The sequence below is a fragment of the Cnephaeus nilssonii genome (assembly GCF_951640355.1).
Source record: "Cnephaeus nilssonii genome assembly, chromosome: 10".
In the NCBI taxonomy this organism is placed as follows: Eukaryota; Metazoa; Chordata; class Mammalia; order Chiroptera; family Vespertilionidae; genus Cnephaeus; species Cnephaeus nilssonii.
The window spans coordinates 8,301,649-8,315,329 of record NC_137081.1 but is presented as its reverse complement, the minus strand read 5'-3'; the positions used below and the strand labels follow the sequence as shown (position 1 = coordinate 8,315,329).

Here is a 13,681-nt window from a genome sequence, read left to right as displayed (position 1 = left end):
TAGGGATGAACAGTGTCCCTGGGTGGATATGCATTTAAACTTGGTACCCGTGCTGGGTCAGAGGCTGCTCAGCAAAAGTCTCAGGGTACACCAAGGCCGGCCACACTTGCTGGGGGCCTGCAGACCTTTGAGATGGGGCTGGGTCTCAGGAGTTGCCAGGGTGAGACCAGCAGAGTTCATCAGGCTAGAACAGACCAAGATTTGGCTGTGCGGAGGGAGGGCTCCGCACAGGAACAATGGCATTATCAGGCATGCATGGGGGAAATGGCCCCCAACTTAGAGCCACACAGCTCAGTCTCTCCCTGCTCGCCTCTGCCTCCCACATCTGCCTGGACATCTTGGAGAGCCTTCCAAGACAGTGCACCACAGGCCCAGGCTGGCCGCAGCCAGCAGACTCCTCAGAGGGTGTGAGCTGGGCAGGGCGGGGACCTAAGGAGCCAGGAGGGTGGGGCTAGTGCATTCCCTGGGGCTAATGCCATATGGAAAAAAATGCTCGACCCAGGAAAGATACCATCTCTGGGTAGAGTGTGAGATGCACTCAGCACAGGGACATTGGCAGCTGTTCCTCCAGCCCTCTCTCCGGAGCCACGCTACCCAATCTCCCCCTGTAGGACTCCAGTCTGCTCTGAGCCACCTTCCCTCCGCCAGAGACCAGGGTGAGTGACCACGAATGAGATTTTGTGTGCTGGCCCTTTAAGAGGGCACCTAGGTTTCTAGCAGATCCCTCATCTCTCCCAGGCAGGAAATCCCTGCTGGTTTTTAGTCAGATGTTACCTGGGCTCCTCTTCCTGGCTCTGGTGCTCTGGCGGGAGAGCTTGGCTTGGGGTTGGGACCACTCACTCCCCAGGGGGGACTTTGCAGCTGAGATATTCCTTCAGATTCTCAAAAGCTGCATGGGGGCGAGGAGCCAGCCCTTTCTGCACCTCTGCCCTTTCTATGAGTCCCAATGTGGCGTCTTCTCTATATCCTTTATCATAAGACTTTGTTCTACTAGTCTTTAGTTGGTTATTCAGGTTGATAGTTCTATAATTTAATTGTAATTCCAATTTGGTGAGTTTCACTTCTACCTATTCTGCTGCCATCTTGGATCCACTCACTGTGGTTTTTATTTGCATTTCCCTGGTGATTAGTCATGGTGAACATCCTTTTATATGTCCGTTGGCCCTCTGTACGTCCTCTTTGGAGAAATGTCTATTCAGGTGTTCTGACCATTTTTTAATCAGATTGGGGTGTGGTTTTTTTTTTGTGTGTGTGTGTGTTAAGTTGTGTAAGTTTCTTATGTATTTTCAATATTAACCCCGTAACACAGGAGTGGGGAATGCCCAACCTGTGAGCCATCTAAGGCCCATGAAATCTTTTGGTCTGGCCCTGCCAAGGCACTAGGGTGCGTTGATTAAATGTTTGACTGAACAAAGCAGGCTGATTTTTAAGTTGATAATTTTGCATGGCCCACAAATGATGTTGGGTAAATATCCAAACGGCCCTGGGCAGGAGAAGGGTTTCCCACCCCTGCTTTACACATACATTGTTTGCAAATACCTCCTTTCATCCAGTAGATTGTCTTTTGCTTTGCTTCCTTTGCTGCGCAAAAACTCTTTAGTTTGATGTAGTATCTAAAAACCCGTCGACGGATAAATGGATAAAGAAGATGTGTATATATATATTGCAATAATATGCAGTCAGGAGAAAGAAGGAAATGCTGCCACTTGTGATGACATGGATGGACCTTGAGGGCATTGTGTCAAATGAAATAACTCAGACACAGAAAAACAGCTACTGTATTATCTCACTTATATGTAGAATCTAAAAAAGCCAAACTCATAGAAACAGAATAGAATGGTGGTTGCCAGGGCCTCACGGGTAGAGGAAATGGGGAGATGTTGGTCAAAGAGTACAAACTTTCAGTTATAAGATGAATTAAGTTCTGGAAAGCTAATGTAACTATTAACAACACTGTATTGTAGACCCAAAAGTTGTTCAAAGAGTAAATTTTAAATGTTCTCACTACAAAGAAATGATAATTATGTGAGCTGATGGAGGTGTTAACTAACCCTATTGTGGTAGCCATTTCATCAATTCTCTCTCTCTCTCTCTCTCTCTCTCTCTCTCTCTCTCTCTATATATATATATATATATATATATATATATATATAATCTTGTGGTAGCCATTTCATCAATTCTCTCTCTCTCTCTCTCTCTTCATATATATATATATATATATATATATATATACACACATATATATATAATCTTCATGTTGTATATATATACATATATATATAATATACATATATACATATATATATAATCTTCATGTTGTACATCTTAATTTATACAATGTTACATGTCAATTATATCTCAATAAAGCTAGAGAAAAGAATAACTCCATAATAGACATGTTCGTATATCATCAGGCATTGAAATTAATGTTTTAGTGACATTGGGACTTCTGGTTTAACATAAGGTCAATGTAAATAGCCTCTGGTTCACTGTCTGTCCCTTCCCCATTTGAAATACCCATGGGACGTAGGAAATTATGAAAACTCACATTGCAAAGGGATATAACGGAAAAGGTTTGTCCCGTGCCAGAGTCTTCATGGAATTTCCACAAATAAGAGTGCAGTGGGGCTGAATGGGCAGACACGGAGGGATTTACACTCGGTCCCACTTGACTCAGAATAGCACCTTTGGCTGATGAGCAGACAGAAGAATGCTCTTGCTAATCTCTCGGCAGTTTGCAGAAGCTAGTCCAATCAGAAAGCGAGGCAGAAACTATTTCCCTACAACCAAACTGGTTTCTTGAAAGGGCAGAGCTAAATTTACCTTCTTTTCCACATCAGCAACTCTCATTCCACTTCCACGTGGAGGCCAGGAAATGGCTTCACGAAGAAGAGCAGTGATGGAGTGCACTGGCCTCTGAGAGGAATGGCCCTTTAGAGACAGTGTGCGCAGGGCAGGGTCCAGGGGCGTTCCAGGTGCAAGACTTGTCCTCTCCCAGGGGAGTCGCACAACCATGTCTGTTTCTTCTAGCGACTACGTGCGGCATGCACCCAGTTTTGTCTCCCAGGGGAACACACCTGAGCTTTGCTGTCCAGAGGTTCTATTGGGCCTCGGTCACAGAGACATGATCCAGAAGTCAGGCTGGCACCTCTGGCTAAGGGCACTCACCATGAATTCCATCGTTCACAGGGATGTACGGTGGGGCCCTCAGCACTGAGCAAACAAAACCACTCTTCAGGCAGGAAGTTCCAAGGGCTTATAGGTTGCCTCTCAGGAGCAGGAAACAAAGGCCAAAACGCTCTTAGGGCAAAGTTAGTTTTTTTTTTTTACTACAAACTATTGATAATTGGACCTCTTTTGCACTCTCCATAAGTCACTAAAATAAGATTTCTAACCGGTTCATTGATTCTTCTGTTAAAATCTTTTTTTTTTTTTTTTGAGCACTTACTGAGACCCAGGAACCCTGGGAAGCCCCTGAGGGTCTTGCAAGGCTGGTGGGAAAGAATCGAGGATTTGAGAGGATTTGTGGTTGTGATATAAAATCTTTATGGATCTTCTGATTATAGGAGGGCATATTTGAGGCTGTAACTCTACAACATGAAGTAAAGTAGAAAATGGATCATTAATTTGGTCACCATAAGCCACATCAGGTGTTATAACCACTCCTACTTGTCTGTCTACCCAATATCCTTTTTCCTTCTTTCTTCCTTTCCAATGGAGAGTTGAATTTACTGAGGGAAGCAAAGTACTCAGAAAAAAAAGAATTTGATTTCCCAAACTACCCTTTCAACTGGAAGTGACTCACGCGAGACGGTTTGGCCATGGGGATGGAGCAGACTTACTGGCAGAGTTTCTAGGAATGCGATTTTCCTTGTTGAGAAGAGACAGCCTCAGCTGGCAGGCAGACTGGCCCTGGGCACTCCCCTCTTCCTGTTCAGAGCACAGACAGGAGGGCTACCGAGGGAGCGACTGTCTTGGAACCATGAAAGTCAAACACCACGGAAGATGGAGCGGTAGACTTGAGAAGGAACCTGAGTCTTTGATGATTTCCTTCACGCTTGTGATGCTTTTTCCTGGACATCAAATTTATTTGAGAAACAAAATGTTATTGCCGATCCTCTGTTGGTGGGTTTTTGTTAAATTTAACCTTAATTGGATTAATTGGCTTCAAAATTTTTGAGGCTGTGAAAATCAGCTCATTGTCAGTGTGGCGATGCTAACAAGAACCAAGTATAAAATCTCGACTTGGCTTTGTGTAGTGTGGACAGTGGAGATAAAAGCAAGGCAGTGCCGGATTCATTAGTGCTGTGGTTCAGGTCCTGTTACTTTCATTGTGTCATTAGCTGCAGTTGTAGGAAGCCTAGTGGCTACCGAGATAGGCATGGATGATGGTGGAGTGTGGGCCCATTAAGGAGTCTACACACATAATCAAGGCTCTACATGTTTAGTACAAGCAGTTTCACAAAAAGTCAACAAGAAAAAAAGAAAATCTCAGCATTTGTGAATGAATGCACGGCCCCCAAGAATGTTCCCACATTTTTTGTTGTTATCTATCAAGTTTCTCAAGTTAACCATTTAATATAAAAGAAAAACATTTTTTTAAGTTTAAATTATCCATCCCTGGTTCTCTACCCAGCTTTATAAATAAATTCTATTGAAACCACATTTATGATGAGCAATTCTTTAAAAATTTGCTCTTAAAAGCCTTATGCCATTAATATTTCAGTTAATTAAAAATGCATTATGCCTTAATCCTTTGTTAAATGCACAACAGAATAAAACAGCATATAATATTGAAGTTGGAAGTTTCTTTGGAATTAGATGGTTGGGCTTACAATTGATGGTTTATTAATGTAAACCTAGTGGGGGGTAAGCCAAAGAACATTTCATGTTCTGATGTTTATAAAAGAGATCAAATTTACAAGGGCATTATTTTTTTCCTACTGAATTCCTAAATGTTACTATTAAAAGACATAGAATATGTGTAATACAAACATGTGTATCCCAAGGGACAGTTCAAAAAGATTGCTAAACATGGCAAGTTTATGGAGGAATCCAAAGTCAAATTAATATTCCAGAGTTTGGATACTTACTTGGATTTTGGAAATGTTTTTCTCAGATTTAAAAGGAGTTTTGGTGTGGGGCCCCATATGGAAAACATGCATAATTTATTTAAAAGACCAAAGCAAAAGGGAATTCACAGTTTGAAATATGGATAATTATGCTATAATTAAAGGACTAGTTTGTTTTTGTTTTAAAATTATTGTCTTCAGAGTTTCCACCCCCACCCCCTAGTGCTATTCAGGGATTCAAAAGTTTAGGAAATATTTTCTTCATAGTCCTGAAAGTTTTGATTATTTTTTTATATGCAACACAATTCAATGAAATATGTTACACCATCTTTTCAATACCATACAACAACAAAAGTTTTCTATTCCTCCCCTCATTATGACTCTCTACTTTATAGATTATCCTATATAATAAAAGTCTAATATGCTGAGTGTCTGACCGACCGTTCGACCAGTTGCTATGACACGCACTGACCACCAGGCGGCAGATGCTCCGACTGGTAGGTGAGCATGCTGCTGGGTCCGGCCGATTGGGACTAGGTGAGACAGGCTGGACATGCCCTGGAGCCCTCCCGCGGTCCCTCCCTGGCCCCAATCATGCACCAGTGGGATCCCTTGGTCTGGCCTGTGCCCTCTCGCAATCTGGGACCCCTTGGGGGATGTTGGAGAGCTGGTTTCGGCCCAATCCTGCAGGCCAGGTCGAGGGACCCCACCGGTGCACGAATCCACATAGTAGGCTTTTATTATATAGGATAAACAGTGAATAATACCAACCCTCCATGTAGGCAGCTAAAGGAAGAACTTGATATTTTTTATACCCACTGATTCTCATACTAAAAGGACTGAAAATGTTTCCCCTTTTGATTAGCAAATTCTCTTAGATAAGGGAAGACAGATGTTATGAATGTTCATAATATGTGGTTCAAAATCCATGGGGCAATTTTTGGTTGCTTTCAGTTCTGTAGTCAAATGTTCAATGTTGCAGGGAGGGTTTGGGTAAGAATTTTGTAGTAAAACAGGACTTTCCCATTGAACTCTAATTTCCTGCTGGCTTTTTATTTCTACCGTACACAAACTATCCTTTTCCTAACTCTGCAGGGTAGTCAATGAGTAGTATTTTATTGTAATAATGATTTGAACTACACAGTTGATTTGCTACCCACATGGCTACTTTTCATTCTATCAAGAATGGTTTTGCGTTTGTTTTCAAATGAGTCAACTGAGCAAAAGGGGTGATGAGGAGGGTCGCTTGGAGGCAGAGTTAACAGGAGAGAAAGGGAGGAGGCGGCACATTTCATGGTCTCTCACGCTCCTTCCGGTGCCCTCGTAGACACAGAATGGAGCACACGCACTGTTCATGGGCACAGCCCGCCCGGGCGAAGGCTGCCCTGTACTTAGACTTCGTTTTGGAAGCGGGACAGAGGTGTGTTTCTCATTATGCCACATCGGAGTTTTGCATCGGGGAGTATAATTACCCAGCCCAGCCCTCAGACCACTGCAAAAACATCACATGCCTGTTACACACATTCTTTTCCTTCCAACCAGCACTCGAGTGCCCACCAAGGGCCCTGCCCACAGTAGGGTTAGCTTGAAATTCTTTTCAAACACAGATGTAACATGGCTCTCGTCCACAAAACATGTATCATCGGCAGCTCAATCACAGGATTATTCTTACATGACAGATAAGTAGGTCCGTTTAGTGTGCGGTAGTGATTACAGTAAGCCCCTGGGTCCGACTCGCCCTGTTTGTAAACTGCTCTCCGGAAGCCGGGCTGTCAGGAACGTGCCAGCATCTTTTCCGAGCTTGGAATGAGCCCGTGCTGCCAATGCGGAGTGCGGAAGGCCGGTCCGGCTCGGAGTTTGGCTTCTGCTTCGTTTCACGGCTAGAATAGGTGCTAAGGAGACCTGCGTGGCAGACACTGTCGGCTGCTTCTCCAGCTGAGAGCCAGAGAACATTCTCTCCCAGTCCTCCTTCCTCACTGCCCGCGGCAACCCCCAATCTCCCTGCCCATCCCTGCAGCCGGGGTGGCAGTAACTGGGTTTCCAGAGTACAAGCAGCTTCTTGTTGAATGAAGGGTTCGGGTTCGGGTTCGGGTTAGCGTTAGCAGCATGTTGAAGAACCTCCATCAAGAGGACTAGCAGTAGGGGGAGGGGAGTCACTAACCCAGGTGGTATGGTGGGTTAGTGAGCATATAGTCCACTAAAATAATGCAAGGTGATTTTAGGTGGCACATTACCAAACATGTCTCATTTTATTTTTATTTTTAAATATATTTTTATTGATTTCAGAGAGGAAGGGAAAGGGGGAGAGAGAGAGAGAGATAGAAACATCCAAGATGAGAGAATCATTGATCGGCTGCCTCCTGCACTGGGGATTGAGCCTGCAACCCAGGCATGTGACCTTGACCGAAATAGAACCAGGGACCCTTCAGTCCACAGGCCGATGCTCTATCTATTGAGCCAAACCAGCCAGGGCCAAACATGTATCATTTTAATAGCTAACGTGCTTACAGAAATAACACATTTAAATAACATTTACTATGTGCTGACCTTGTGCCTTGTATATATTAACTCATTTCATCCTCATAACTCAAAGAAGAGGGCAGGTAATGTTCTGTCCCCTGTTACAAATGAGGAAACAAAGGCACAGAGAGATCAGGTGATTTGCCCCTGGTTGTTTGGGAGGTCCCGGGAGAGGCCTGGATCTGAACCTTCACAGTCAGCTCCTCTCCCAGGTGGGAGACACACTCCTAGACCCCAGAGGATGCCTGAAACCACTGATGGTACCAAACCCCATAACTGCCACGTTTTTTTCTATACACCCAACCTCTGATAAAGTTTGATTTATCAGTTAGGCACAGTGAAAGATTTAACAACAACGATAAGAAAACAGTTATAGCAACGTACTGTGATAAACGTTAGGTGAATGTGGCTCTCTCTCGACCTCCACATGCCTTGTGGTACCCCGCTCACCCTCTTGGGTGAAGTGAGATGATACTGCCTCTGTGAGGAGAAGTGAGATGAATGGCGGAGGCACTGGTGACAGAGCGTTAAGCTACGACTGACTTTCTGCTGGTCCTGAAGTAACAGGCGTATTCGAAGGGCCGGCGCTGCTATTCTTGAGCTTTGGGACCCTCGGTAAGAAAGATGAGGGTGACGTGAACACAGCACTGTGATAGATACCACAACAGTTGGCGTGGTAACCTGGATGGCTACTGAGCGGCTAACGTGTCGGGAGCATAGACAGTTGGACACATTGGAAAAACGGTCAGGCGGGCCAGAGGGCTCGAGACTTCATCCCGCTCCTCAGAACCGTGTACAATTTAAATTTATGAGTTGTTGATTTCTGCATTTTTTCACTTACTATTTTCAGACCATGGTAGACCACCGGTAACTGAAAGTACAAAAGCGAAACCTTGGATAAGCGGGGACTACTGTGCCTTCTAGGTGCGGTGTCTATGCAGTTGACCCCTCTCGCGTTCCGAGAGCATCAAACCCTGGTGTTCTAGAACATTCCTTATGGGTAATGAATTCCCTTGTCACTTATGCAGCATAGTTAGATCTATGTCCCATCCTTGGGTGCATGGTGTACATCCTAGTGACGTCAGAGAAGTTTTCAAATCATTTTTGGCTTAATTCTCACATAGAACCCCTGCTGATGAATGCCATTGGGTTGTGCTCCATAATGTCTAGTAGAGAAATATATTACTTTGTCGTTATGGACTGAACGTTCATGCCCATCCCCATTCATCTGTTGGTCTTTGGAGATGGGGCTGTGGTCGGCACTTAGGCTGCGGTCCCGGGGCGGAGCCCCCACGGTGCCGTTGGTGCCTTTGTGAGGGAAGGAAGGGCCCAGAGTGTGTGTGCGGGCTCTGGCTCTCACGCTCTGTCATGTGAGCAGGAAGGTCAGCAGCTGACTTCCCCCAGAGTTTGTGGAAGAAACTCACGATGCTCCTATGATCTGACCTCAGACGTCCACAGCCTCACTTCTGCGGCACAGGCTGTCCTCGAGTTACGTCAGACTCGACGTACGTCGTTTCGTAGTTACGTCGCCATCTCCCACTTATTTATTTTTTAAAAAGTTTCCATCATTTTGACGTATGTACATATGTGCTTTATGTTTTTTATTATTTATTTACCACAAGTAAAGGTCAGGAATTGTTATCTTTCTTTTAAATTATTTTACTGTTTCACTTCATTCCTGCTGTGTCTGTGCTCCATGTGAGTGACGCAGGTGCTTATGTAGGTGGGTTCCGACTTACGGCGCCGTAGGAGCGGGTCTCCGACGTAACCCGAGGGCCTGCTGTATTCTATTGGCCAAGCAAGTCACTAAGACAGCTCAGATTTGAGGAGAGGGAACTAGGCTCTACTTTGCAATGGGAGGAAGAGCAAAAATTTGTAACCACCTTTTATCTAACCAAAGTCCCTTTTATCCAAATAATTTGACTTTTTTAAGTTTAAATTTCATATTTACTATGTTTAATTTTTATTAGGAATGTATCATGCTTTTTTTAAAGCATGCTAGTATATTTGTTATAAATTGTGCTGGGTGTTATTTATTTAGGTAGTCTCCCAATTGTCAAGTTCCCTAGATTTTGAGTGGTTTGAACCAACTACCAGTATATTTTCTTCACAAACTTTGTTGGTTTGAGTACAAGAGTTATAGAACTCACAAGCTTTGTTGGTGTGAATGCCTGCCCAGAAGATGTATCGAACTCAATGTTTTCAGGAATCTATCACATACACGCCATTCCAGCAGAAACACCCGCGAATGCGTGCGCTTCTCTAAGGGTGTTCACTGGGGGTGTTCACTGAGTGTTTCAGAACTCAGCTTACACCCAGGCTTTCTTAAGAACCCTAGTCTCTTATTGTACCCCTTGATCCCAACGTAGAAGTACGTTCTTACATCAACAACACTTGTTCTTCAAGCAGAAGCTGCCACAAAGAGGCAGCAGTACAACGGATCTTCTATGATGAAGATGGAGGTTGACTTCAAGGTGAAATCGGGAAGTGTTTTTTCCAGATTATTGTTGTTTCTGTTTTAGTAATTTAGCACATTGTCACATATGTGGCATGACAGAGAATTGCATGTAAGGTGAGCTGAAGACATGTAAGGCATTTCAGCTGGCATAATGCCCAGAGGGATGTGTGTGTGTGTGGCGGGGGAGGGGGGGAGGGAGAAGAGGCTGATCTGTCATTCAGAGGCCCTGCTGAATTCTTTCCCTTCCTATGTGCATCCTCATCACCCCTTCCTTAAGTCCTTTTCAAAACACAGGAACGAACACTGCAAAGAAACCAAATGCTATTTATAACTGAGGCTAAAATATTGACTTTTCTTTTGGCCACATTTTCTGTGGAAATAAACACACACACACAAAGCTTAACACTCAGAACTTGAGCACCACCCCTGAAGGGTGGGTTGTAGAACCGGATTTCTGACTTAAAGTTCCATATCAAGATGAAAGCATTCGTAAAATTACTATATAAGACTGACTCACTTAATAGAACTATTGACTGAATTAATAAAACTATTGAGATGGAAGTAATGACACCTTAGCGTTATAGACCAGATTTAAACAGAAATTTCTTGACAACCTGCTGTCTATTAAGCACCGCAAGAAGGATGTATGAAATGGAATAATAGCCCTGCCTTTTGGTTCGGTTGGAGCGGCATCCTGTGCAGATTTGATCCCTGGTGAGGATGTGTACAGGAGGCAACTGATGGATGTTTCTCTCACACGTCGCTGTTTCTCTCTCTCTCTCTCTCTCTCTCTCTCTCTCTCTCTCTCTCTCTCTCTCTCTTTCTCAAATCAGTAAAACATATCCTCAGGTGAGGATTGAAAAAAAAAGAAATTAATTTCCTATCACTCAGTTGCTTGGGCCTAAAACCTAAACGTCCCTTTGCCTTCTCTCTTTTCCAAGACTGCTGTAGAATCTACCATCCCTAGTGTATCTAATCCAGACTCTCCTCACCTCCTCTGGTCCAAGTCACCACCATCTCTCCCTTGGAATACAGCAGGAGCCTCCTACTTGTTCTCCCTTGCTTCCAGGTTTTCAAGGCTGTGAACAGTGCCACAGGGACTATCAGTGTGTACTTTCTTTTATAGACGTTTGGAAACCTGTCCCTACGGTGGGTTCCTGCAGGTGGAATTGGTGGACGGTCCTAAAGGAATTCATTGTAATGTTGCTATAGGCTGCTGGCTTTTCTATTCTGTCTTATTAGCTGTTTCCAGCTGTTGGTACTGAAACAAGAAATTTATCCTGAGATTGTAACGTCAGTTATGTCTTGAGGGTCCGTACTACAGCTCACGCCCATCCAGGGACAGACACCCAGTCACTCGGATGGCTGTGCCGTGTCCCAGAGGCCAGGAGTGCTTGGCCACACACATGGTTCTCAGGGCTCACTGGTGTTTCTGGGGCCTGCCGACGGGCTCAAGATCAGAAAAGAAATGCTTCCTCCAATATAGAAAAGGCAAACTAGAACACTGAAGTTAACACAGGTTTATAAAATAACTAGAGGCCTGGTGCACAAAATTCGTGCACGGCGGGGGGGGGGGGAGGTGTCTCTCAGCCCAGCCTGCACCCTCTCCAATCTGGCACCCCTCGAAGGATGTTCGACTGCCTGTTTAGGCCTGATCCTGGATTGGGCCTAAACGGGCAGTCAGACATCCCTCTCACAATCCAGGAATGCTGGCTCCTAACTGCTCACCTGCCTGCCTTCCTGATTGCCCCTAACCGCTTCTGCCTGCCAGCCTAATCACCCCCTAACCACTCTCCTGCCAGCCTGATTGATGCCTAACTGCTCCCCTGCCAGCCTGTTTGCCCCTAACTGCCCTCCCCTGCAGGCTGGTCACCCCTAACTGCTCTCCCCTGCAGGCCTGGTCCCCACCAACTGCTCTCCCCGTAGGCCTGGGTCCCCCCCAATTGCCCTTCCCTGCAGGCCTAGTCGCCCCCAACTTCCCTCCTCTGCTGGCCTGGTCACCCCTAACTGCCCGCCCCTGCAGGCTTGATTGCCCCCAACTGCCCTCCCTTGCAGGCCTGGTCCCCACCAACTGCCCTCCCCTGCTGGCCATCTTGTGGTGGCCATCTTGTGTCCACATGGGGGCAGCCATCTTGTGTGTTGGAGTGATGGTCAATTTGCATATTACTCTTTTATTAGATAGGATTATAAAATGTAGCCCAGGCTGGCTTCATTGGTATTAGATTAGTATTTCTAAGTATCTTGTTAATGAACAACCCAAGATCCTGAATTCTTTCCCTGACCTGCTCTGCTCTTAGGCGGAGGGGCCAGCAGCAGCCCATGGACTTGTCCCCACCACATTCCGGAAGATTCCTCCGGGCATCCTGGCTTCCTGCCCTGGGTGCTCCTCCTCAGGAGGGAGGTGAGCCTCCCAGGACAGCAGCCTGGCAGAAAGCGCCCTTCTCCAACAGGAGGCAGTGTTGGGGAGGGACGGCATTTGTCAGGGGGCAAACCCTGGGGAAAGATTTCTTCCGCCATCTAGGGGGTGGGGAGGAGGAAGGCAGTGGGGGCCTGGAGGGGACAGTCCACGCCTCAGTGGTTTGGGGGGCAGGGTCTCTGGTCACAGACCCTGTTATGCGGGTGGCAAGTGATAGATGGCCTCTCCCTTTGACCTCTGCTTTTATTGTGACTCCCTAGCTCTTTCTCAATGCATTTATTTTCCTCTGGTGCTTATTCTTAATGTGGCGATGACATAGCACCTACTATTCATCATGGTAAAAGTCTCCTATTTCACAGCGCTGGGGGCGGGGGGTGAGGGAGAAGTCCTTGAGGGTAGGCGGGGGTCCTGATCAGCATGGCTGTGTCCATGGGAAAATGCCTGTGGGTCTCCCACGCGGATTCACAGAGGAACCTCTGCAGCACAGTGTGTTCCTGACTGCGCCCCGTTCACACGGACCGTGGGTGCCATGGCCAGATGGTTCTGGTTTTCAGAGTTCCCGCTTCCCGGAGACACAGGACTCCGGGGCCAAGGAGGTTTGTGTTCCTGGCCCCTCCGTAATGAGCCACAAGCACTGTGAGGGGCCTTTTACAGAGGGCCTGGCTATTTTATATTGTTTCCTTAAGCGGGTGACTTTGAGGGTACAAAATGACCCAGGGGATCGGGCGGCTGGTGAGGACCGGAGCGGGAGCTGCATGACTCAGAATGTGAGCGTCTGCTTGGCCCGTGGGCTGCACACCCAGGGGGTCCTCCCGCGGGGACTGCTGCGTCTCCCTTTTTCCCACCGTCGCTTCCCTCAGCCCGGCCTGGGCCTTCCAAGATGACATGGACCGTTAACATTCTAGCAGTTTCCCTCCATGAAGATTGCCAGGCTATGGAAATCTCTGTGGTTATATTGAAGATCTGGCACCTCCATTCACACCCTATGAGACAATGAGGCTGAACTGTGGCCTTGGCAGTGTCACCTTCCACACACACCCTCCTCCACACACCAGGAAAGCCCAGGTAGGGTTTCATCTGGAATAAAGCTGCACAGGAACATGAAAACATCAAGCGTCTTTGCGTTGGACTGGAATCGGATAAACTGCCCAGTTGGGACGCTGGCCGTGCAGAGATGAGGAAGCGTGGTCCTATTTTCAGTTTTCGCTGTCTGGC

General features: G+C 46.2%; 1 protein-coding gene across 1 annotated transcript in view; it reads left to right on the top strand.

The window, feature by feature from the left end:
* Positions 1-543: 543 nt before the first annotated feature.
* SATB2 (SATB homeobox 2) overlaps positions 544-13,681 on the top strand; it is a 219,051-nt gene continuing 205,913 nt past the window's right edge. The window contains exon 1 of the mRNA XM_079781987.1: positions 544-656. The gene's annotated coding sequence lies outside the window, so the exon portion shown is untranslated. The remainder of the gene's footprint in view (positions 657-13,681) is intronic.